At 46.5% G+C, this 26,898-nt stretch overlaps 1 protein-coding gene across 1 annotated transcript in view; it reads right to left on the bottom strand.

The window, feature by feature from the left end:
- Positions 1-25,438, bottom strand: part of HIVEP3 (HIVEP zinc finger 3) — a 791,497-nt gene extending 766,059 nt beyond the window's left edge. Inside the window, exon 1 of the mRNA XM_069623046.1 lies at positions 25,301-25,438. The gene's annotated coding sequence lies outside the window, so the exon portion shown is untranslated. The remainder of the gene's footprint in view (positions 1-25,300) is intronic.
- Positions 25,439-26,898: the final 1,460 nt, after the last annotated feature.

The raw sequence follows: 26,898 nt of genomic DNA, 5'->3' as shown, positions 1-26,898 counted from the left end.
GATGTGGGGGCGAATCGTCCACGGCTCCCCCTCCTCCTCATCAAATGGCAGACGCAGACTCAACAACACAAAGTAAGTGGTTTTACCCCTTAAGGAGTTAAAAGCAGTGGCAGGATACAAAAACCTTATTTTTGCACCATCCGCGTATAGCAGTGAAGACACACTTACCAGCATAAAACAGGCGTAAAAAACCCCAGAAGATATCAGGGGCGGGCATAAGGAGCGCAGCAACTTGCAAGCAAAACTGAGAAAAGATGATGAGGGGTGGACAGGATATAGTGGGGATTATGAGGCAACTGTTCCAACAAACAAATGGGTAGGCAGATGCTGTTTAAACTGGACGGGAGGACTACACGTGAGGGAGGAAGCTTTGAGTCATAAGGATAAAGAGGACGAAGCTAAAGAATGGGCAGAGGTAATGAAAGAAGTCCAGAGAAGAGAAAAGGGTTAGAAGAGGAATAACATAGGTTGAGAAGAGAACGAGAATGAGCAAAAGAGTGGGCAAGGGAAGAGAGAGGGAATAAAAGGCAGAGAGAGCTAGAGGAAATGACAATGAGAAAGGCTGAGGAAGAGAAGGAGAGACAGCCACTTTTAAAGAGGGAAACAAGAAGGTTGGTAGTCAAGCGAATAGTTAATGAACGCTGATGCAGAAAAGAAAAGGACAGGAGACATGAGCGGGAGAGAGACGAAAAAGAAGAGAGACACTCTAAGAAAGCAACAGACATCAAGAACAAACTCACACGTTTGAATGAGAAGGGATACGAAGAAGAATAGGGGAACTTTATAGAAGCAGGAGAAGTTGTGCAATTGTCCCAAAAGCAAGTAGGAGTACAGCAAAGTATCCATTGAGGGGGCATGCAATTGTGTGGACAAAAAGAAGGGAAACAATGGAATAAAGAGATATTAAGGAGGCTTAACTTTGAGGATGACAGAGGAAAACAGTGACAATAGCATTGGAACAATGGGATCAGATGAAGATCAACAGGAAAGTGACGATGATGAGAACTTCAGGGAAGTAAGCCCTGACAGAGACACATTATGGGACGAAGGGGAAAACATGGGAAGAGATGAAGGAGAACCTGAGGGACGACTGGAGCATCCTGGGGACAGGTTGCATAGTGCAGAGGAAGTCACTCCATATGCACAGAGGCTCAGAGCCCTGCCAGGACAGAAACGGACAGAGATGACAAGGGTGTTCACAGTCACTAAAGATATGGGGAGATGTGGCGAAGAAATGAAACTGTCACGGTTTCTGTCACTAGAGAAGGGGGTGGACAACCACAGTATATAATGTGGCAACAGATGGATAAGGACAATTTGAGGTGTAAGCTACCCTCGTTGACTGCAAGATTTGGGAAATTAATCTATGAGATGATGTGATAGGTTATTTATATCAAGCTTAATACCCAGAGGTTTCTAAGCATGGACCCAGGGATCAAACCTGTGTTACTCTGTGTCGTCTTGCTTCCAAGGTGAGCAAGTTGCTGCTGAGCTATCCTCCCAAGATAGAAAGACTGACAGCAGGGACGACACTGGCAGTGGGCGCCATGAAGAGTTTACTGTCAGCCATTCTTGGGGAGGTAGCAGACAACGTAAAAAAAAGTGCAGGATATCCCAGAGTGATAGCACAGAACACGGCACATGATCACACACTGTTCAATAACTGCAGGGCAGCCATATGGCAATCACTAATGGTACAGTACCCGGACACAAGCGTGATTGTGGCATGCAAAATGTGCAAGGACGAAGACCCACTTCAATACATTCAGGAGATACAAGAGCGTTGGCATCTTGAGACGAGCAAACAGTGGGGTTGTTTTATCACATATTATGACAAGGGCTGCCAGAACAAGTGCAGAAGCAGCTGAAGAAGTTAGTGTGGATGGAGGCCAAAACATAGTCAGAGATTGGGCTAACTATAGTGCACTATTGTAGGTTGATGCAGGAGAATGCATGAAAGAAGCATGAGGAGAGAAAGCATGAAGAAGCAAAGTTAGTGCAGAAGAAGATATTGAAGTAAACAATGGAAGGGGTGATGTTGAGAAGTGGAGACGGAATAGTTGCCCAGAATGCAGAAAATCGATCGCAGACAGTAGAAGAGGCTTCGTAGGAAAGGGCAAAGCAAACCACTGGCCAAGGGAATGAGGACGTGTGCCCTGCAGAAGATGGTTTGGATACCCAAGGCAACCGGGTGGAGATGGATTTAATGGGGGACAGCCAAGACCAATGAGGGTCCCATACAATGCTGGCTATGTGGAAGGATAGGTCACATATCACGAATGTTCAAAAACAGGGGTGGAATGCAACCGAATGAGGGAATGACACAAAAGCCAACATATCAGACAGAAAAGGCAACTATTATGCTCAAGATCACACACACATAGAGGCATAAGCACCACAACTGACACAAGTAAAGAGCATGCCAATGCAGCCATACCAACCCATGATACATACACCACAAGCACAGGAACATGTGCAGTCACCTCAACTAGTGCAGCAAGCACTGATGCAGCAGAACATTGTAGCCATGACACACACAGATCCCATGATGCAGACTCCTGTATGGAATTTGGGCAGAGTGACTGTAGTGGGGGGCATCCCCTTTACCGGGACAGGGGTGACATTATATCCACAATAGGACAGCCCTCAGACAAACCTGATGTGTTCGATCCGATCCGTTGCATCTGACCTGAACGAGAACCCACGTATAGGGGTGACAATAGGTGACAAAATATGCTCTCTTTTCTTGTGGATACAGGGACGACTAGATCCTGTATGAGGTAGGGGATATATCTGATGTCAGGCATTGCCATGAATGCTCAGGGATTCTCTGGGGCTACAGATTTGGTTCCTTTTACTGACAAACATCCGATCTCCATAGGAGAAAATGACCTGATTATGACATTGTTATATTCCTGACAGACACCAGTAAACATAATGGGTAGGAGTATGATGAGCTGACTGAACATGAACATCTCATTCACTGATCAGGGGATAGTGTGCTCAACTCCAGGAATTCAGTACATGAATGTGAGGCAACATATTCACACATATTGCAGGCAGACTGTACAGAGGGGGGTACCAGCAAACCTTGAGCTATTTCAGTATGACGTGGAAGTGCTGATAGCATGGCTTCCAGGGAAACAAGGCAAGATGCTATGCATACTCAACAAGTTCTTGTTCAGACCAGAGGTTCCCCTAGATGAGAGGGAAGGGCAGGTGTTGCCAATAGAACTGGAGACAGCTATAGTAAGGGACAAAAGACTAATATTGCATTGGACTGACAACACAGGATGGGCATGGAAGGCAGTAATTGCGGTCGGAGAAGGGCACAGACTGGCTGACTTCACAGACGAGGAACTATTTTGAGATGACCATCGAGACAGTGTTTTTTATGAGCATTGTCTATTGGTGAGAATACATGACAGTGAAGTGCAACAGAGACTGGTTCTGCTGCAAAAGGCACTACCACCATTAATCGAGGAAGACCTGGCGTGAGTATGCAGTGTTCTGTGGACTGGCAGTCTGTATGACGTTGGTCTATTAAAGGGAGCAGAGCAGTCAAAATAAAGTTAAAGCCAGGGGCTATTTTACCAGGGGCAAGACAATACCCTCGATCCAGAGGAGGCAGGCAAAGGCATTTATGAGACGATTGCCAAATTAGTGAAGCAAGGTGTTTTAGTCCCTTGGGAGTCACAGTGTAATACAGTTGTGTACCCGGTGAAGAAGGCAACAGGGCGATTGTGGCATTTTATTCTAAATTTACATCCGTTGAACCAAATTGTTGAGGCAGAATTCCTGTTAGTTCCCAATCCAGTGACAATTCTATGTAGCATTCCGCGGGAAGCTACCCACTTCACAGTAATCAATTTGAAGAACTCTTTCTTTTCAGTACCACTTCACGAAGAGTCACAGAACTTGACTTGCTTTCTATATAGAAACTTGAAGTGGAACCACACGAGAGTATCACAGCGGTACTGTGAATCACCTTCTATATTTAATAGGGTCCACCAAATGTACCTCAGAAATATACAAAAAGCTATGATATGGCATTTATAATGTGCAAGTATACTAGTGTATATTTGAAGAGTACCATAATTTAGTATGTAGAAAATATTTTGATCTGCAGCATGTCCAAAGAGCAGTGCCAAAATTAATCAGTGCACTTACTGACTTTATTAGCAAAAAAGGGTTACACAGTAAACAAGGCAAAACTGCAATATTGCCAGGAGGAAGTGCCGTACATTGGACAGTTAATATCACAGGTGGGAAGAAGGGTAACTTCAGAGAGGGCAGAGGTGAGCTTCACAATGTCACTACAAAGGACAGTGAGAGAGATTCAGAAATTATTGCGCCTCTATAATTATTTCAAAGCCTGGGTATTCAATTATAGCACGTACATGAGACTCCTGTTAAGTGGGCTCCGTGAGGCACAGAGGGGGTGCGGTGACTTGGTATGGACACACAAAATGACTAAAGCATTTTAGAAATTGAAGAAGGACATATGCACAGCTCCAGTGCCAGAGATTCACAAATACAGTGACAGCATGTACTAGTTCTGACACTCTAATGGAGTAGTGATGACCGCAGTGCTCACACAGAAGACCTTAGGGCACAAACCAATGGCCTACTATATTGGACATTTAGACCAAGTGATGAGAAGACACTACCCTTGTGAAAAAGCTTTGGCTGCTGCTGCATTCACAGTAGAAAGGTCAGTGAGTATCATAATGGGGTGCACCACCACACTTTACGTGGAGCATGCACTATTTGCGATCCTCAAACATCCTAAGAGCACACTGACTACCCAAAGTGAATCTGAATATGAAGTGATCATTTTGAATCCAGCAATAAAAGTAGCGAGATGCAGAATTATAAATCTAGCGACATTCTTAGCTGAACCAGTGGAGGAGGTAGACTATGTGCTTGACTTTACTACATACATGGAGAATTAGGACGACATTCCAAAAGTGGGAGAGAATTCCCTCAAAGGAGGGTAAGTACTTTTCATTGACGGCTCATAAACGATAGACCAGGCAACGAGAGAAAGACATAATGGGACAGCAGTAGTAAAGATTAAATTGGACGGGGCAGTTGAAATGGTAGTAAAAGCGAGATTGCCTTTACATTTATCAGCACAGGCAGCTTAATTATTGGCTCTCATAATGGCATTAGAAGTGGATAAGGTCAAGGAGATTACTGAGTATTCCGATTCAGCCTATGTGATGTCTACAGTACACGCTGGACTGTCACAATGGCAGGAGAGGGGCTTCCGACATGCTGACAGCACACCAGTGCAGCGCACGCCCCTATTGGGCAGACTCATAGACACACAACTGCCATCCGCCATAGCCGTCATTAAGTGCAAAGTGCATATGAAGGGGGATGACTTAATCTCCCATGACAATGAAGCTGCAGATGCAGAAGTGAAGCATGCAGCATATTTCCTAGAAATAAATGAGTTTGATACTCCATCTAACACACATATATACATGCGCAATATGATACTGAAGGAAGGGTATAGTTCTCTATCTGCCACGCAGATCATGGAATTTTAGGGGAAGGCACCATTAGAGGAAAAGGAATTGTGGGTAAGGAGGGGTTGTTCAATATCCCCTACAGATGCATTATGGAAACAGGAGAGCACAGGCAAGCTGGTGATTCCAGTAGCATTGTTGCAAGTTACACTCATGCAATTCCATCATCCCACCCATTTAAGTAGGGATGTATTTGCGGTGCATATTGGGGAAGAGTGGTTCTGCTTCAATATGGCGGGACATATAGCTGGAAATTATGGAAAATTTACTGTTTGCAAGAGTAACAAAGTTACTCATCATAGTGACCACCTTACTCCTAGTGCATAGTCCCCTTTCCTCCATACTTTTGGGACATTATGTCCTGTGGGACGTGACTGGAGCACATTTTGTAAAAAACATCACATTGAAAATGTGTTGTTCTTCTCTTTTTACGTTGTGTACCGCACGTGGCCGTAACCCCGCCCTCCTTAGCTCTGCCCCACACATTGCCCTTCAGTCCTTTTCCATCGCCAGGTCTGAGACCATTTAAGCAATAATAGAGGATACTTATTAGAGGGGACGGCGGGAAGGCGTATGCAGGAAAGGGGACTATGGACCAGGAGAAAGGTAGTCACTATGGTGAGTAACTTTGTTATACTCTTTTTTCTTTAGAACCGCCTGCCTGAACTGAGCATCAGCCCTGGAGCGCAGGTCTAAGCACTAATGCTTACAAAAAGCTGATAGGGAAGCCCACGTAGCTTCTCTGGCAATGGTTTTTCCAGGGAACATATTTCTGGAAGGCAATGGCAGCCGCCTTGCCCCGCACAAGATGCGCATTAATTCCCTTTGGAGGCTGAAGGGCCTGAACAGTACACACCTCCGAAATACAGGAAGCAATCCATCTGGAGATAGTTGCTTTCAAGGACGGCTTTCCTTTTGGGTCTCTGAAGGTCAGAAAGAGCTGGGAAGAGCTCAGTTTAGATGTTCTGTCCAAATAAAACTTTAGGGCTGGTCTGACATCTAAATGATGCAATACCCTCCCCGCATCTGAGGCCGGGTCTGGAAAGAAAACGGGTAAGGAAAGAGTCTGTTTCAGAGGAAAATCGGAGACCACCTATGGAAGGAAAAAAGGATTGGTCCAGAGGACTACCTTATCCTTGTGAAAGGTGAGGAATGGATGTTCTAGCAACAAGGCCTTAAGCTCGCTTACACGCATTGCCGAAGTCACCGCAATCAGAAAAGCTATTTTCCATGAAAGAAACATCAAGTCCACCGTAGCCATTGGCTCAAAAGGTTTATGGCATAAGGCAGTGAGGACCACATTCAGTTCCCACTTTGGATGTGGGTTGCTGACAGGTGGATAAAGATGCAATAGACCTGCAAAGTGTCTTTTAATGACAAGGTTTGTCAATGAAAAAGAGCAAGAGTCTGTGGACAGGTAAGTAGCGATAGCCGACAAATAGGTCCTACAAGACAAGACATGTATGCCTGAAGTTGCCAGATGAGAAACGAATGACAGGACTGTGTCGATGGAAGCTTCTCTGGGGTTCAGCTGCTTTGCTAAACACCAGTAACAGAAACAGAGCCATTTGCTCCTATACTGAGACCTCGTCAACGGTTTTCTAGCTGCCTGGATAATACGCACATTATCCGCGAACAAGTTGAAACTTTCTAAAGATTTGAACTCAGGCACCAGGCTGCCAAGCTGAATGATTGTGGGGAAGGGTGCTACATCTGCTGATCGCTCTGGTAAAGCAGGTCGGGAATCAGCGGAAGCCTGATCGGTGAGCAGATTGACAAATGCTGAAGCTCTGAAAACCAGAATCTGGTTGGCCACCACGGGTCTATGAACAGGAGAGTGCAATTAGTCGTGTTCCTGAGCTTGCATATTGCCCGGTGAATCAGAGGAAGAGGCGGGAATGCCTCGGCCCTCATGTTGTTCTATGGAATCTCGAGAGCATCCCCCAAGGAAGAAGCTCCGAGCCCGTTCCTGGAAGCATAAAGAGGAAGTTTCCTGTTTGATGACATCACAAAGATGTCCACTTCTGGAGTGCCCCAATGGCAAAAAAGGTCAGAGAGAATCTCTGTGTTCAGCTCCCACTTGTAGCTGACCACCGCTCGCCGGCTGAGAGAGTCTGAAGTCACATTCACCTGGCCCGGAAAGTGCACAGTCAGCAGCCAAACATCATGCTGAATGGCCCATTTCCAAATCTGAATGGCTAGATCTACAAGGGGAGGTGACTTGGTACCCCCCTGCTTGTTGATGTAAAACACGGATACCGCATTGTCTGTGCAGATGCGGACCACTTTGTTCACAATCACTGGCTTGAAGGCTTTGAGCGCCAAGAAAATCACCAGAAGTTCCAGATAATTTATGTGAAATTGTCTGTCCTGTGGTGACCACAGGTCGAAAACCTGAAGATGATCCATCGTCGCGCCCCACCTGATAAAGGGAGGAGTCTGACGTAATGGTTGTTTGAGGGGAAGGCTTCTGAAAAGGAGAACCCACCGACAGATTGCTGGAAGATGACCACTATAGGAGATCTGTCATCAGGCAGGGTGGGACCAGAATCATTTGATGTCCGGGTCCACTGCCTGAAGCCAGGAACTCCAAAGAGCCATCTGCGTGAGTCGCATTTTGAGATGAGCAAGGGGAAGAGCAAGCACACACAAGGCCATGAGGCCTAGAAGCCTCTGGAACCATCAGGCCGACATGCTCTCTGACTGAATGAAAACTTGACATGTGGTTAACAGATCTGCCATCCTGTCTACAGTCAGGTACACTCTGCAGTCGATCGTGTTCCAATGGAAACCCAGGAAAATCAGGTCCTAAGAGATCGTCATGGACGATTTCTGCCAGTTCACCGACAGCTCAAGCCCGAACAGGAGCCGGAGGAGAGACTGAAGATTGCTCGAGGCTTTCACTGGACAGGGGCTGAGCAGAAGCCAATCGTCCAAATATGGATACACATGACTACCCTGTAGCCATAGAAAAGCCGCAATGACCGACACCATCTTTGTGAAGACACGCGGTGCTGAGCTGAGACGAAAAGGGAGCACTCTGAATTGGAAGTGCTCCTCTCCCAGAGTGAACCACAGATATTTCCGATGCGGGCTCCAGATCTGGATATACTTATGTGCGTCCTGACGGTCCACAACCCTGAGCCAGTCACCCTTCTGAAGAGAGGACTTTATTTGGCAGGGTGTGATCATCTTGAATTTCTCTTGGGGAAGAGAAAGGTTTAACTGGGAAAGGTCTAGAATGTTGCACAGGCCAGCCTGGTTGGGTTTGGGCACCATAAACAGGTGAGAGTAGAAGCCCTCCCCTCGTTCCACTAGGGGAACAGGTTCCACCACCTTGAGGTCTAGAAGCTTCTGGACCTCAGGTCTGAGGGAGGGCGTCCCCAACTGCTGAAAGGGAGGATTGAAGGGTGGAGTAGAGGGGATGGGCAAGAAGAAGCCCACCCGAACGATGGACAAAACCCACCTGTCTTCGGTGATCATTTGCCATGCCTTCAGATGAGACGAGATTTGTCCTCCCACCGCAGTCTTGAGCGAGCGCCAAAAAATACAATTTTGCAGATTTTTCGGCAGAGAGACTACCTGTCACCAAAGAGGAGGCTGAAGACCGAGAGAAAAACCAACCTCGTTGCTGTCTCCGACGGGAATTACCTCTTGGCGGATCAGTCCTACGAGACCTGCGGTGCTGGAACCCTCTGAAGTCCGAGGAGGACCAAGACTGGGATCTAGATCTCTGAGCGTTGACTGGGGGCTTCACTAGCACTGACAGAGACTTGGCAGTTTGCATGCTTGCTTTAGTCTTTGGAAGATTGTCATCCGTTGAAGAATGAAACAACTCTTTGCCATCAAAAGGCAGGTCCAGAACTTTATCTTGGACCTCCTTCGACAACTTTGTTGCATGAATCCAAGTTTGACGAGAGGTGTCCACCCCCAACATGAGGCCTCGTGCTGAGGTGTCGACATGGTGCGCAGCAGCCTCCAGCATATCCTGCGCCAAATCCCTGGCATCTGACAAACTGCCCTTAAAGTCTTCCAGCCTGTCTCCAGGAATGAACTCCTGGAAGTCCACCAAGTCCCTCCACAGTTTCATATTCACCGCCGCCGCTGCCAAAATGAGCTCCGTGTTAGCCTGACGCAGTTGCAGTGCCAAGTTGGCAAAAACTTTCCTGGCCAAGGAGTCGAGCAACTTGTCTTTCTTGGCCAGAACTTGAGCTGTGGCAGCAGAGGTCAAAGAGGCCGGCTTGGATTGCAGAGTGGCGGCCGCAACCACCGTTGAGCAAGGGAGCGGACATGACACCAAGACTACTTCCTCGGAGGTGTGAAGCCTGTAACGGGCGTTGATTCTCTTATTTATATGTAGCCCAGTGTGGGGTTTATCCCAGACTTTGTGGGCCTCGGCCAGAACATCCTTCTGAAGGAACAGGCCAGTGCACTCCTGTGGAGACAAGGTGAGCACCCCTGAAAGCACCCCTTCCAACGGAGCGGGTGCCTCAGGTACTGGTATGTCAAGGAGTTACATCATGTCCAGAACCCGGTCGTGGAATGCTCTGACAGAGCGGGGCTGGTCATCACTATCCTGGTCTGCTTGAGGGTCGTCCAGAATGTGAGGATCCGCCAGTTGCGATGCCATCAGCGTCAAATTGATGTCTCGCTCTGGTGGAGTCTTGTCAATCGGAGACAATGGAGGCAGAGGCGGAAGAGGTGGAGGCAGGCTGGGAGGTAGAGGTGGTACTGCTGCCGGAGCGACAGGTGCCATGACTGGAACTGCCAGGGCAGGATGTGGCACCAGAGGGCAGATCTCCCTAAAAAGGCCTTTAAAGTACTCCCTCATGGGTTCAGTGTTCATAAGAGTCTGAAACCTCCCAAAAAAGGCATCATCTGCTGAAACTTTAGGAACTGGGATGGGCAAAGGCCACTCATGAGGGGCATACCCCCATGAACATAGTGAGGAAGACTGCCAAGAGGGCCCGCCACCAACAGGTTCTACATAGATCAGTGGGGCAGAAGCAGGAGGAAGTGAGACCATATGCGGTAGTGGCATCCAAGCACACCAGTCATAGGAAGGGCGGATCAGATTCACACCGTCCCATGGACCAGGTTATCCACCAAAAAGAAGGCTCCCAGCACCCGCCGTCGATAGCATGGATGTGACCAAAATGGCCACCGTAGACCATGCGGGAAGGCCCGCCATTTTGTGAGCATCTGAGGAGAACTGCGTCACATGTGGGGTGAGGTAGGTGACTCACAAGACTGGTCAGGGGACTTGATCGAAACTTTAGCCTTGACACAAGGATCCTCGGAAGAGCTTGTGCTATGGGGCCTGGGATGTTTGCTGGACATCCTGTCATGACCCTTTGGGTTAGTCTCCAAGAGAGGAACCTCAGCCAAGCTGGCAACAGAGGAGGAATGGTCAGCGACCTCTCCCTGTCCCCCCTCAACAGAACCGGTAACACCACGAGCATGGGAAAGTTGAGGAACCCACCTCACAGACAAGACCTTAACAGGTCTCTCAGTTCTGTTGTTTCACACATTAGCCTTGATAAGAGGAACCTTGGAACAGAGTCCGGTTTTTATAGCTCCCCTGCGAGGGGCCTAGAACCGTGGTTCGGTACAGAGAGCCTCAACAGAGGCCTCAGGGTGCACCCCGGTGTCTGTGTGGGAGGCACCAAACTAGTAGACCTCGGAGTGTACTCCGGTACCCAATGCCTCAGCATGACTAGGCTGGCTACTAGCACCTAATTGGTGAACCTCGGATCGTGATCTGGTATTGGCAGGCCCCTCACGGGAACCCTCGGAAAAACCCTGGTACGCCTCTTAGGCCTGTGAGGCACCTCAGGAGAAACCCTGGTAGCAAAGCTTTTGAAGTCCCTGCCGGACGTGGAGGACCCCGAGAAGGAGTCCCCTGGCCGGGGTGCCCTGAAAAGTAAGGCATCTTTTCTTTCCGTTGATGAAGAGTTGAAAATGCGATGGAGGAACTCTCTAGAAGATCTCCTCCCACCGACGAAGACGACGTTGAAGTGCCCAGACCGAAAGGAAATCGCAGTAGAAACACGAGTCTCAACGGTGATCTGGTCCCAGACACTCCAAACAGAGAGAATGGGGATCTGCCCTAGTGAAGTGACATTCGCAAGAGAAACAAGCGACAAATCCAAAACGATCCGGCATAGACAGAGGACTATGCAACCGCAGAACCGGAGCAGGAGAGAAGGAAAACGGGAAAGGAAAAGGTCTTCCCGGTGATGCAAGCGCGTCCACTCCCGAATGCGCGGAGAAAAGGACTGAAGGCGATGTGTGGGGCGGAGCTAAGGAGGGTGGGGTTACGGCCATGTTCGGTGACCCACGTTAAAATAGAAGACAGACACATTTTCAATTTGATGCTTTTTTTACAAAAAGTGCTCTGGTCCCGTCCCACAGGACGGAATGTCCCAAAAGTATGGAGGAGTATAATGCGGGTCATGGGTTGCGAGTAGTGTGAGAAGCACTACCCCGCCCATGCGGGCCTATCCAACATCTCCACGTCAATCATATAGACATTATCCAGGTCTTCCAAAACTCTTGAACCATGTCACTACTTAGTCTGACTCTTTCTTCTGATTCGCCACAATGGGTGTGATTGAATGCATGTAAAAAATGCACCCTCCCTACTTGGGCCTGCTCACTATGCTGGTGAGCAGAATTTTGATTTGGGGGTGAACCAGAGCAGAGAACCACTCACTGTGCTAGTTTATTGAATCAGAGCAGAATCCCACTCATCATGCTGGTGAATGGGTCTTTCAATTGGGGTCACCAGCACGGTGAGTGGGCCTCTGATTTGGGGATGCGTGGGTGGTGCATTTTTTACTGAGCATCAATGTTAAAACAAACATGATATCATGTTCGCTTTAACAATGATGCCCAGTGAAAGAAATGCCATGCCGCAGGCATAAAGTGTAACCAGACTGGCTACACCAAGGCAGTCCAGTCTGATCATGTAACAATACTTATTACATGTTGGACATGTTTTCTTACTGTGGCATTGTATATTTTAATGGGAAAGCCAACATTTTAATAGGAAAGCAACAGGAGTATGTTCTTATGTGCAGGTACTAGCATATATTGGCAGAGCCAGCTTGGACATGTTTTCTTGTAGTATCATTACTGGCATAATGCACTAAGCAAATATGAGTATTGAACCTGAAGTTCCTTTAAGGGGAGGTAACACTGTACAGGGTGGATGGGAATGCAGCAATTACTCAAACATCAATAATAAAACCGACTCAGGAAGTTGGCAAAATACTTTGGGCTTCATTACAAGTATGGCGGTAAGGCAACAACGGCGCCGGTATCGCTACTGACACCATTGCCACCGTACCGCCATACTAGGAGTTCTGCTCGCGGGTGCCCTTGCAGCCACCAGATTTCACATGGTGGCAGTACTGGCACCCGCAAGCAGAACATGATGGTAGCACCGGTTATTAACGGAACCGGTGCTACCACCCTCCCCATTCCCATTCCCATTGAGCCCTATAGGGCTGAAATGGGAATGGGGATGTACTGGTACCGGCACTCGTGAAAGGGCAATTACCGGGTCCGGCTGGGCTGGAATACCCCGGTAATTGCCCATTTGTGGGTGCAGGACCTGGATGCGAGTTTGGAGGTAGCCTTGCCAGTAAAACCAGCAAGGCTACCTCCAACCTCGTAATGAGGCCCTTTGTCTGTTTTAATAACAATTATCTAAAACAGGGAGTTCAGTGGACATCATTGGATGTCTAGCAGTAAGATCTCAGCATATTTAATTAAAAAAACACTTATATACTCAAAACTCGTCATCATTGAAAACTTATATGGGACTGTGATTGGGTAACGGGAAACTTCTAGGGATACTTTCTACGGGGGTTGGGGTTGTGATTGGGTCTCTACTGTAGGTGGACTACTCTGCCCACCCCTAGTGCAAGTCATTGTGAGCGTCATCAAATACACAACATCTTATTGAATCTCTAAACTATAGGGCTCTTTGGTACGTGGCAACCTTATCATTGGTTGGCACACTTGTACCCTTCTGAAATATTCTACTCGTTAGCAGCATGCAAGCTGGTACTCCTGGTGCTGGTGGGTTGAACTTGACCATGCCTCCCCACCCAATTAGCCCATCATCACTCAAGCTGTCTGCCATGAGAATAGTATTTTAAACTTGCAATTATTACTGCTCCTCGGAATAGAAGGGAGTGTGAGCATGTTCTTTTCTTCTGGTTTTGGCGTAGCTTACCCAAAGTCTTTTTTCATCTGACCAAGTGACTGGAGACCACGTTTTGAGCTCCTTCATTGTATTTAATGGTATTAAATGAATCAAACTTGGAACTCATTGTCCTTCCGCCGGAACCTTAATAGCAGCTTAGCTCTAGTCTACTTGTTCATTTTATCTTCCCACCATAGAGAACCAGTTTCTTGGCTGCCTCAATCCAGGCAGGCCTTCTCAATTCTCCTTCCATCTCCAGCCGGGCTTATTCTGCTTTGTCACACTTCAAGTTCTTTCACTCACAGGATTTTCAGTTTGCTAAAATACGATGTGGAACTTCCAGATTCCTATGCATATATATATCTTGCCCGCACCGCCTGCACTTTTCACTACGTATAGCCAGCCTTCATGAATACTTCATCTAGTTTGCTTGCGTTAGTGCATCTGTACAATTATAAAATGGTTTACCTTTTCTTCTGTGCTCTTCACACGTGCAATCTTTATTCTGCATATGAAAGTTTACTTGATTCTCAATTTTGCCATCAGATTCTATATGGTCTATTCACCTTCTCTCTTGTCATCTCTTCTGAGTTCTGAGGCGTGTCACTTGGCTTCATGTGACGTCACCAGTCTCATCTTTCATCTGTCTTCAAATGCTCTTCGGGGATCTTTCCCAAGAGGCTGTCAGATTTTCGGGGATACATAAAGAATGGTCTTCTTAATGCATATGTTGCTTCGAAGGCTGCTTGTGTTCTAGGTATCATTACAGGTGTCGTCCTTGTCACTATTTCCAGGTCCCAACAGATAGGTAGGGTAGGGGCGGGACTTCCTGTGGAGGCTTTCCTCCTCTACAGTATGTTTTTGTATGGGAATACTGGCATGTATAGGAGCAGCCAGTTAGTTATACTGGCATATATTGTGGGGAAAGGCATCAGGAAAATGCATTGGGAAATGTTCCTGTGCACTTTTGGTGACTTGCATAAATTTGATTTTTTTCATGCGTTATCCTACAAAACCGATTGCAAACTGGCTTTTTACCCAACTGTTCACTTAAAGTGTGCTGTATAATGCACCATTTTAACTAACTATTGAAAAAGCTTTTGTGCAGGGGGAGAACCCCCACCCAAACCCCTGTTGGTTGGTTTGGGCTTCCTCACTATACCTGGTCGCTCACGCATATTTGCAGCAAATATGTACACTCCTCCAATTAAAATTTTCACCAGCTTGTGCTAGAAAAATTGGTAGTTTTCCAATTGCAATCCTTTTTTTCACAAGAATGGTCTGTCCCCTCATCAATCAGGTTTCTGTTCCTGACATGGATACCTTGGTGGGATTCTGGAGGGATGTGCGATGGGTGGTGGTGTGAGAAACCTGAAAGTGTCTCACCCGCTTATCCCTGGTGATATGTCATCCAGGTGGCCTTCCATTGTTTTTCGTTCCAGTTCCTGGGGATGGACCAGTGCGGGTGGATCACCTAGACGAGGGGTCTTCGGGGAATGGGAGTGGGACACCGGATGGTGTGACACATTATCCCCTTCCCAGTTAAGCCTTTACCCCCATCCTACCAGGTAGGATACTTAGGAAGTCGACCCCCCTGTGAGAGAAAATAGACTAACACCTGAGCCGTATACCTGACATGTCCCAACACAATGGTCAGGCAGGGTCAGGTAATTACTTCCCCACATGGATAAAAGGCAGAGCTTGAGCACACACCCTGAGCAAGGCAAAACACTCGAGGAAGCAGCAGTTCCAAGATGGTAGTTTAATACAAGGTGAAGACGGCAAGACCAAAGAGGATCGCAAGGAGGGAAGTGCCCTTGACCTTTTCAATGAAAGACTGTTACTTTCATGAACCTTCAAGAATAGGAAACGTAAGACCAGGAATCAAGGCTGAAGAATCCTGCATTGTGTGTCAGAGGTACAAAGGCTCTCCCACATCGATAGTCAAGGCGGAGAGAATCACTTGCCGCTGTGGTTCTGTCCTTGGCTCCTAAAACAAAGCAGCGCCAGTGAAGTCAGCACAGCCGGTGAGTTGGTTAGACTGATACCAATCTGGTCTGTGTTGAAGCCAAGGTTGCAAGCGGCAACATTGCATAGTGAAAGCTGAAACGAACAGTGTATGAAGTATGTGTGGTAATCGTCGCGAGCAAAATTAAACAACAAATGAGTGATTGAAATTTGAAGCAAATATAGGATATCTTAGACAGAGTGGTCCGGCACCACATGTGTGCTCATTCGAAAGTCTCTGTAAGGTATCCAACTGAAAGGCAGCAAAAGCGAAAGAGTGAAAAGGAATTGTGAAATCGAAGTGGTCCTGCAAGGGGTCAAGCAAAACCCTGTGTACATTCGAAGGTCTCCGATGTTAATAGCGTAAAGAAAGTTGATGACAAAATAGATGACGTTTATCCAAGCCCGGCGGAGGGAGTTCAGCGGAGAGCTTTTGGTTAAAGCAATTTGTGTTAAAAAGTTAATTGGTCTGAGCCCTACAGAGGGAGGCTAATTGGACAATGTGTTAAAGAGGATCTGAGCCCGGCACAGAGGGATCCGGGGTGAACACCCAAAAAAGTAGATAAGTAGAAATCCTATGAGCAATGTGTTAAAGTGGATCTGAGCCTGGCAAAGAGGGGTCCGAGGTGAATCGTGACTATCCTAGTAGCATTGTGTTAAGAGGATCTGAGCTCGGCTGAGAGGTATACCAGGTGAATAGTGAATCACCTGAGCAATTGAGTACTCGTGAAAGCCTAAATTGAAAAGAACATATTGTTTGCTTGTACCATCAGGCCCTCCGAAAGAAGTGACTTTGAAAGACAAAGAGACTTGGGCACGGAAGGCCCTGATGCTAACGATTGAAACTGTATCCTCATGCTAGAGAAGCCGAAGACTGTGCTAAGCTCGAGTGTACCACCTTGTCCCGTGCTGAAAATGTGGGGAAGGTAGGCCAACAGCCTGAACATCCTGACATATCATTTTCTTGAAAAGTTTCTTTTCGTAACACTGTTTTCCCCACTATTTGTAGTTAGAGGTAAGGATTGGCAATTGTTATTAGTTTAGGCCCTTTTATTTTGACAAGACACCACTAGGACTGTGTTATTATTATTTGATGGTCGTAGCTTGCTCCCATCTACAGATTTAGGATTAGATAGGCATTTTTCCAACCCTTTTTGAAGTTCAATAAACACCCTTGAACTGTGGTCACTTGTTTCTGTCTTACTGTTTATACCATGCCTTCCTTACAGTGGACAAGGGATGAGTTGCCTTTCTGGTTATGCTTGATATTGGCAACTTCTGACACCATCAATCATGACAATCCTTCTCCTTCATTTGCCTCTGGTGGTGCATGCCTCCACAGTGGCCATCAGAAGGTTTACAATTGTTTTGAAAGACCATTCTCAATATGTCAGACAAGAGATACTTTAATCCTAAAGTGTTTCAATAACTATGTATTAGCTCAGCAATCCCCCTTCCCCAAGGCCGTTAACTTGGCCTGCCGGCTGTTATCCCGGTTCCAGCTCTAAAGCCCTTAGCACCCCGGGCTACCAAAGCGGTAACCCGGGGTGCTAACAAAAAGTATTTTCCTTCCTTCAATTTGAACAGCACAGTGTCCCGTTGAAGGAAGGAAAATACTTTTCCAAGATGAATGCCATGGAAAGGGTAGCAGGGCATCACAAGGAGCAACTCTTCCCTTTCCATGGCGGCCTGCAGCAGTGGAGAGGAAGGAGCAGCGGCGGCGGGGAGTGCTACCACTTTAAAAATAAGGTAAGTGGGGGGTGGGAAGGGTAACAAAAAATGGGGTGGAGGGTGTGGGAAAGATGGCGGAGGTGGGGAGCCGGCCATCAGGTGGGATGGAACATGGGCTTGCACCGGTTGTTCAAGCCTGCGTTCCTAGCCACCTGATTATCTGGCTCTCTCCACCAAGGTGCTAGAGTGCTATTGTATATCTGCTCACTTTGTTTGATCTTGTAAAGGGATTCTCCAAAGATATCCAATTCTACACTGGTGAGAAGTAAGTCTACATTAGTCTCCCAGGGCAGGGTGTGAATATCTTATTTTTCAGGAGTGCCAGGTCAGAGCACAGAAGTGGATGAAAAACAACCCTCTGCAGCTCAATGGGTCCAAGACTTATGTCACCCTCCTTGGGATTCTGAACAGATCAGCTCTCAGGGAGTTTTCCCTCTTCTGCTACTTTGTCAGAGAACTATTCTGAAAACCAAAGTTAAGAACCCAGAGGCTTCTTTGATCAAGAGATGACAATCTAATTTCGGATCAATTAAGTGCTGAGGGGAGGTTTTGTTCAGCTCCTGAAACCACAGGAATCAAGAAATTAATCTCTTGAACTCTCTTAAACTCATAGAATGCTCATGGTCAAAGCTGTCCTCAACGTGTGTCTCACTTACAACAATGCTCTTTATGGGAGACATCCCAAGTTGCTGATCGCCAAGTAAAAAAAGAGCCCAAATGCTTTCCTTTGCTTAATTTATGGACTTGATAAGCAAGACGATGTGACTAGGGTCAGTTTGGTCTAGCTCCTTTGTACACAAAAAGTATAACGTGTATATAAAATAGAAACCATCGCCGTACATCAAGCAGCAGTAATCAGTTTCAACCAATGGTTGAGTAAAAAGGTATGGCATGACGAGCATAGGAGGGGGACGCTCCTCAAGCACCTAATGACAGGGACACTTGTGCAATGCCTACATTGGACTACTAATGGCTCACCACGAAAACGAGGGAAACCTGATTATCCAAGAAACTTTTTTAATTAAGTTTTGATCATGTATTTGTGAAGTCTATCTTTTATGTCAAAAACTCTCACTTAGGATTTATAGCTTGTTTTATGGTAAAATCATCTTGTTTGCTATGCATACATTATTGCACACAAATCATTTTTTAGTGCCATGTCCAGTGATTCATTGGACTAAATATAAATAGGGACGAGCAATACGGCAAATGATGGAATGAGTTGCCAAACTGTGGACTGAAGTCGGGATGTGTTGAGGAGAAGTGTGGAGAGAAGTGAGAATGAATGAACAAGTGAGGGAATAAGGGCGGGTACAGTAGACTATCCAGTGTGGCCAGAATGTGGGGGTGAACAATGCTGGGGATCGGATTCTCCCAATGAATGGTCAAAGAAGGTGACAAGGCCTAACTAGCCATATCCATGGGCTTCCATGCCCCAAACCAATTATCCCACTACAGTCTAGCAGAGTTGCAGCTGGTGAATTTGTAAAGTTGAGGGATGTAAAGGTTTTCCCAGAATTGAAACAAGTGTCCACACCTAAACGTAACACAGTAAGGATTTGGCCTGTGCTTCACCTTCGAAATTGTATTAAATAATGGCCTTCAACCGTGCATTTCACATCATAAATTCAGATAAACAATGCAGGATTTACACTCTGTTCTGCAGGGCAACATATGAAACACTCCAACCGTAAACAGGAAATTTTGGAACAGGTGTTGATGCTCGCTATCCACACAGAATACATGGGAGACCTCTCTCAACATTATATGCCAGCAGTGCCCCACTTTCAAGCAGTTTCTACCCAAACCAGATCATGAGTTATGTCCCCACTTCAGGATTCTTGTGTCCAAAGAAGGTAATTAGGCTGGTGTTGCATACATGCATGCTAGAATTGCCCCTGTGAAACACATTTGCATGCTGCTTGTGCCCAGAAAAAAGAACTTTCTCAACAATGTATGCCTGCACTGCCCGCCTTTCATGCTAGTGCCTCCATAAGATCCTACAGTCAGTCTCAACACGTGGGACAGTTGCCCCGAAGCTGCGCATTTTATGATATGATAATGATATGATGTGATATGATATAAGACATTTGTAACGTGCCTATACACAAGTGTTTCAAGGCGTGACGAGGCAGGGAGGGGGGACAAAGGGAAGACAGACAACGATCATACTAGGCCAAGTGTCATTCAGATCGCGCAAATGCATGGGCAGAGGGGGAAGGGAGAGGGGAAAGTGCAGTACAGGGGTAGTAGAATAACAGGATAAATAATAAGGGCCAGCTGGTGGCAAGTGCAGGGTAAGTGCAGACAAGTGCTGAGGGGGCTGTAGGGATACAGAGACAGTCCAGCAGTGCAGTGGTTGCCAAGGGAGACAGTGCAAGGGGAGAGTGGCTGGGCCAGGGACCGAGATCGGTGAGAGTGGCTCAATAGCAGATTCAGTGCAGTTTCAGTCAGGAATTTAGCAGGGGAGAGGGGGAGAGAAAGCAGAAGCAAAGAGGAAGGTTTTGAGGTGCTTCTGGAACCGGAGATGGTTCTCCTCAAGTTTCAGGGAGGCAGGAAGGCTGTTCCAGAGGTAGGCCACTGCCGCAGAGAGAGATCTACCCCCAACTCGTTGCTTGGAGAAGCGGCTGACCCTGAGGGAGTTGAAGGCGGATGAGCGAAGAGCTTGAGAAGGAAGATATTTAGGAAGAGAGAGTTGAAGGTATTTTGGCCCCAAGCCCCAGAAGGCCTTGTGGACAATGCAGAGGGTTTTGAACTTAATCCTCACAGCCACTAGGAGCCAGTGCAGAGATTTCAGTCCTGGATAGATACGGTCTCTGGGATTGAAGCCAAGGACAAGTCTCGCAGTCCTGTTTTGGATGAGTTGCAGAGGGCGGAGAGTAGAGGCAGGAAGATTTAGATAGAGGCTGTTACAGTAGTCCAGCTTAGAGAGAACCAGGGCTCTGGAGACAGTGAGCTTCTGGGGGAAGGAGTGGAAAGGAAGAATACCTCTGAGGAGGTGCAGCTGGCAGTGTGACTTCTTAGAGACTTCAGATACGTGAGGAGAGAAGGAGAGTGTGCAGTCAAAGATGACCCCGAGGTTTTTTGCCTTACAGGTAGGAGCAGGAAGAGGGCCAAGAGAGGCCGGCCAGAGAGCTGCAGGGAAGGAGGGAGTGGGTGTGCCGATGAGTAGAATCTCAGTCTTACTGTCATTAAGACAGAGGGCATTGGCGGCACACCATTCCTGGATAGCAGACAGACAGTAAGAGATGAGGGAAGGAGAGGAGGAGGCCGAGGGTAGCCTGAAAATGAGCTGGGTATCATCCGTATAGCACTGAAATTTGGGGCAGAGAGCGAATGCGGTGGGCAAGAAGTGCCAGATATTGTTTGAACAGCCAGGGAGAAAGGTTAGGTCCCTGGGGGACACCACAGGTAGAGAAAAAGATGTCAGAGAGGAAGGACCCCAATTGGACGTGGGAGGGTCAGTTGGAGAGGAAAGAGGCCATCCACGCCAGAGCCTGACCAGTGATACCCAGGTTATCACGGAGACGGTTCAGCAGGATGGCATGGTTGACAGTATCAAAGGCAGAAGAGAGATCGAGCAAAATGAGAACACACAGAGTGTTAGAATCAAGGTTGGAGAGCAGGTCTTCATGGATGTTCAGGAGAGCAGTTTCCGTGCTTCTGGCAGCTATGAAGCCAGACTGATGGTCGTGAAGACAAGCAACGGCTCTCAGTGACCACAAACTGCATCTTTTCCCATAACACATACTCAAACAAATGCATACCTACATGCAAACACATTCAAGCCTATATACATGCAAACAAACATTTGTTAAACATATGTTCTTTTCTTCTTAATGAGCGTAAAAGCCAGGAAATCTTAATTTTTTCACAACTGACATTGGACAACTGTGGCCTGCAACCTGCAGCTCTCTAGATATTTTTGTTTTAGGATCCTTCACCACTGATTATGCAAGCAAGGGCTGATGGTATCTGTAGCCCAAAACATTTGAATATCCAAAAGTTACAGATTCTGCCTTAAACATTCCTAAACGTCTTAATAAGTTCAAGACGTATACACCGCCAGGAGAACCTTTGTAATAAACCCATCTCGTTGTAGTTCTCATTCGACAAAGTTATGCTTCATGTACAGAATAGTGGCACATCAAAAAATCACTTCAGAAAACCTAATGTTTTTGAGAGGAAAGAGCTACTCCTGTATTTCTATGTAAATGAGTATGAGTGTCTTTGAGGTGTCAGTGGGCATTGTAAGGAACTTATGGTGGCAACAGTAAAGACTGACACAAGTGATCACAGGTCAAGGGTGTTTATTAAACAATGCAGTGAGAAGAAATGCCTAATCTAAACCTAAATCCAAGATGGGAGCCAGTGTCGTCTATCAAATGAAAAATAAGGCAGTATTTGTGACAAAATAAAAGGGCATATACCAAGAAAAGCCTATTGACAATTCCTTACAACTAATTAAACAAAGAGTGTGGGATAATGGTTAAAAAAAGAAAGAAGTGTTCACAAATAATAAGTCAGGATGTGATTGCCAGGGTTCTCCCTTCCCCACGTTTTCAGCATGGGACAAGGTGGGACCTTGGAGCACAGCACACACTTGAGCACAAGCTAACAGTTCCGTTCTAGCTATCAAGTTCTTCAATGGGTAAGTCTCCTTTCCAACAAATGTCTCTACCTTCCAGGGCCTGATGCATTCAACAGGCAAACACAAAGTTCTGTTCCACATCAACCTTGGGTGACAGCTTCACCCTTGGGACCCCTCTTCTGGGCGCAGACCCCTCTCCAGTCATATTGAACAAACAATTAAACAGTTCCTTTTTTCAATGAAGTCTGGATAATGACTTCTCACCCCTGGATCTCCCTCGGCCAGGCTTGGACACCAAATGACACTGGGGATTCTTCCCTTCCCTTTGTCTTGCAATGCCTTTTGTTTTCAAAACTCTTATGTCTTTTCAAAAAATGCAGTGCGACTTTCCCTCAATGTGGTTCACTTCTGTTAACACACTGTTCCTAGGGACTTCAGGCCTCACCACTTTTTCCGTTAGAATCCCTCTGTCGGGGTCACTCTTGCAAACTTTAAGAAACACAGTTCATCATGGGACTTTTAGACTTTGCCCCTTCACGTTAGCATCCGTCCACCGGGTTCACTTTTGCCAACTTTACAAAACACAGTTCATTGGGCTTTGCCCTGGGTTGTCGGCTTCCCTCTGCTGGGTTCACTATCGTCAACTATTACCAAGCCATTCACTATGGGACCTTAGACTTCGCCCCTTCTCATTAGCATCCTTCTATCGGGTTCACTCTTGCCAACTTTCACCATGTGGGATTCACTGCCCCTTCTTCACAATCATCGGTCGGTCAAAGACTTTCGACGGTACAGAGGATTTTACAGTATGAATGACCACTTTGACCTCTCTTCACCCTGTTCCCAAGCCCTTCTGGTTATGGTATTCTCTACCTTTGGGTAATCACCCAGAGTTTTCTACGTGAGCACCCACATGGTGCCGGACGCCTCTGTTGCAGGCTTTTTCCCCACTTTCTCAATAGTTCCTTTGTTTACTCAAAGCCCAATTAGCAGGCTGATACGTTTGTTCAACACAGTTTGGTTTCTTTATCAGCTTTCCCCTCGACTCACCGATTGTGATGAACTGCTCTGCTTTCTTGTCTGTAGAGCAAGGCCGGTACCCTTGGGCCATGCATCTCTCCCGGGTAGGCTAACAGTGGAGGAGATGCCCGGGCACCGTTGACATGTGCTACAACATACGCTGGCTCTTGTTCGTGGTCTTATGATTCCTTCTCTTGAGGCTTCACAGGTCTTTGTCAATAAGGGCACAGTCACTTCTCCCCCTGATATCCTCTCTACTTTCGTGGTCTGTCACCTTCTCTTGAACTGCTGCGCTAGGTTAGCTCTCACGTTGTGCCATCTGCCTTGTTCGTAGGGTGCTGTCGTGCTCCACCTTGTTATCCCTGTGATGAAGTGAAAGGCCCATCAGGTGTGTGTGTGATTCGGGTCAGTTGTCTGACTTTGCATGACGCTTCTATTGGGACATGTCAGGTAAATGGCTCTGGTGTTAGTTCACTGTCTTGCGTGTTGTGCAAAGTGTTTGTGTCAGAAAAGGGTGGGGGGCAGTGTTTTGGAAATATCCTACGTTGTAGGATGGGAAAAGGTGTTAAAAGAAGGGGGATATCGCGTCTTACCAGTTGGTGTCCCACTCCCACTCCCCAAGGACCCCCCATCCAGGTGATCCTCCCTCACTAGTCCACCCCCAAGAACTGTATCCAATGGCGATGGTCGTTTCCTGGCCACCTGAATGACAGATCCCTGGGGACTAGCCAGGGAGACACCATGAGGTTTCTCACAGCATTCAGAAGGGAGTCATGGGCAACTGAATAGAAACTGTGGACCCTGAATTTGTGCCACGGCACAGTGTCACCTAACATAGCATCACTTAAAATTACACAATATGGCATAATAAAGCTTACACGCTGGAGAAAGAATGTTTTGCAAGGATATAAATAAAAAATGGTGAGAAACCGCGATGCATCCGAAGTGAAAAAGGTTGCCCTAGAAATTGTGTGGTTTGTTAGGCAAGACATGATGACAGTAACCATTCCAAAATACCTCTACCTCCCGTCCTAACAGACAACACATCTGAGCATAACTGCAGCACCAAAACAGCATAGGTTACACAATGTAAAGTATGTCACGTGAAGAATGTGTTTATACTAAATGTGTCTATACACCACACTAATTACCACAGGTAGATCAATACATCACTACAAACTCCGTAACATCACCCTGACAGACACCACAGATACCACACAAACAATTTACATTAGCAACTTGGAGCGTACATTAACCACTGCTCCAGGCAACTCACAAACTATTTAAAAATTACACACCACAGAAAGCCGTATATTTGTAGATCTGCATATATACAACTTGCTACAAATTAACATGACCCTGATCCCCCTACTCCTATTTCAGTCCCCTACCACACCTCTTGTGGATCATAAAGCACCAAGAATCCATGCAAACTGCAGAAGGTTTGTAATGCAAGACTAAATAACATAACATTACAGGGTATATTAAAAAGTTTCACTCATTGAACTGTTGTTAAGTACTCTGGACAGGCCAATCCACTTCAATGATCGGCAGCAACAGGGAGGAAATTAATGTTGGTTTTACTGCAATAAGTCTGTTATACTAGAATCTCTGGTGCAATGACTGGCTGGTGAGACTATGTATCTGTCTGTCAAATCAATTGTTATGGGACAGAGGGGGAGCTAGTACAACAATAACACAATTCTAGGTGATGGTCTCAGGGCACACAAACAGAAGCAGTGTGGACACCATTTTGTCCCCAAAATCATTAAATCTGCCCCATACTAATGTAATGTAATTTGTCATTTGTATAGCACCTTTTCCCCTTGGTATGGCTCAAAGCACGGTGTAGGTGAATGCCCTCGGGGGACCGAAGTCCAAGGTATGGGAGATTTGTCAGAGGAGTTTAGAATGTGTGTCCATTTTAGTCAATACATAGGAAGGGGTGGTCAAGTCCCTGTTAGTGACCCATATCGAGTTGGCTTGTGGATGGGTGCTATGAGGTTGTCAGAAGAGTATGCGAGTGCAGGAGACTGATTATGTGTCCAGCTAGACCAAATTTATGTTGTGGGATATATCTGCATTCTAATGGCAGAGGTGTTGTGTGAAGTGTCTTCAAATAGTGTTTGATAGCAGATGCGTGCAGGTGGGTGGCCGTGGCTGCGGCTATCTTCCATCGACATGGAGTGCAATAAGTACCTGTGTGTCCAGGCTGGTTTCTTTAGGTTTTGTAGATGTGGCACGGGTTCTGTCCTGTGGTCTGCTGAGTTTATTTTCTCTGTTGCTCAGTACCTTCTATGAGGGGTTCACTGCTGTATCAGCCTTTCATTCAAGTTTCCGCTGTAAGGAAGTAAGGAAGATTTTGTTTTAACTTAATCATTTCTAAGGAATCCACATTTTGCATTTAAAGCACAGAGAGATTACATCATTTTTCCAAGATCATCCACTTTTGTTAAGCACTGAATTCAGGATTTTAGACCACTCTGCAATTCGGACCATTGACCACACACCTTTTGAGCTCTACCTGATACAAATATTTAAGTTCTGCGTATAAGAATACTGTCTTACAGTAGGGATTACCTACAAAATACACAAATCACATAATATATATTGTGGTAAATGATAATCAGGAGACGGACAAGGAGGCATGATTCTCACAATTTTGTTTTATTTTTCTCATTAAAGAAAGAAGAACTAGTCTGTTCCTAGGTCAGTGCTACTAATCCCTACTTTATGCAAAAAGAAAGTCAAAAGAGGTGCTTGTCAGGATGCCAAGGTGGTTAAACAAAAATGCAGCCCAGAATCCTATTCTAACATAGCTTCCTTCTCTATCTCTTAATAAAACATAAACTAAGCAAGACAGACGTGGGGCCCCTGCCCGAACAAAGGTTGGCTGCAGTATTCCTGACCCCTACCCTAGAGTCTCTTTACCATAGGACTTTGCCTGTGTGAACAGTCCCAAGGAAGCAGTTTTTGTACTGGCGGGCTGTCGTCTCAGGGCTACAGCCAGGTCTTTCTGTCTCTTTCTCAAATCAGACTATTTCACCCGACTATGAGGCTCCTCTCCTTTTCGGTTGCCGCCCTGGGATTACTTCCTTCTATCCACAGATTTGGCCCATCTGTGTTGGTGCGCAGTATCTCGCATTTGGCTCATTTGTTTTAAGGAGCCAAACTTTCACTTCACCCATTATGTTAGTGAGCCAAATCTTGCATTTAGCCCATCTGTGTCAAGGAGCAATATCTTGCACGGACGGACGGCAGGGCACAGGGAACACATCACAACTGAAGGAACCAGTGGGGGTTGGTAACTGCTGCACATCAGAATGTACGACAGGGAAAGGGATATGGCCTACAGTAAGTCAGAACAGCAAGGTTAGGAAAGGGTAATGCCATCAACCAGCCCTACTAAAAACTCACATTTCTGCATACACCTTCTCAAACTCTGAACTAAACACAACCATACCTCTACAGCACAACAAACCTCATGCGCTTCACAACACCACAACACCACCAACAAAACAAACCACACTGAGCCTCACCCAACAGCACATGGTGGCTATCAACGGAAAAGCACACCTAGGCTGAGTGAACAGTGTCAACCAAACTGAAGCTGCCAACAGCACATCACAGCTCTCTTGCTCTTTTCTCCCACTCAGACCTACTAACTTTCCTGCCTCCCCCCTTGCTTTAGAAATCCACCAGAGTGCCAAGAGACCACACAGGTGGCAACAGAGCATGGTATAAAAACCTTTAACATAACATAACTAACATAACATCCATATCTTTGGCTTCAACCC

The sequence above is a fragment of the Ambystoma mexicanum genome, chromosome 11, assembly GCF_040938575.1.
Source record: "Ambystoma mexicanum isolate Mex_15411 chromosome 11, UKY_AmexF1_1, whole genome shotgun sequence".
In the NCBI taxonomy this organism is placed as follows: Eukaryota; Metazoa; Chordata; class Amphibia; order Caudata; family Ambystomatidae; genus Ambystoma; species Ambystoma mexicanum.
The sequence above is the reverse complement of the archived record's forward strand: the minus strand, read 5'-3'. Positions and strand labels throughout refer to the sequence as shown.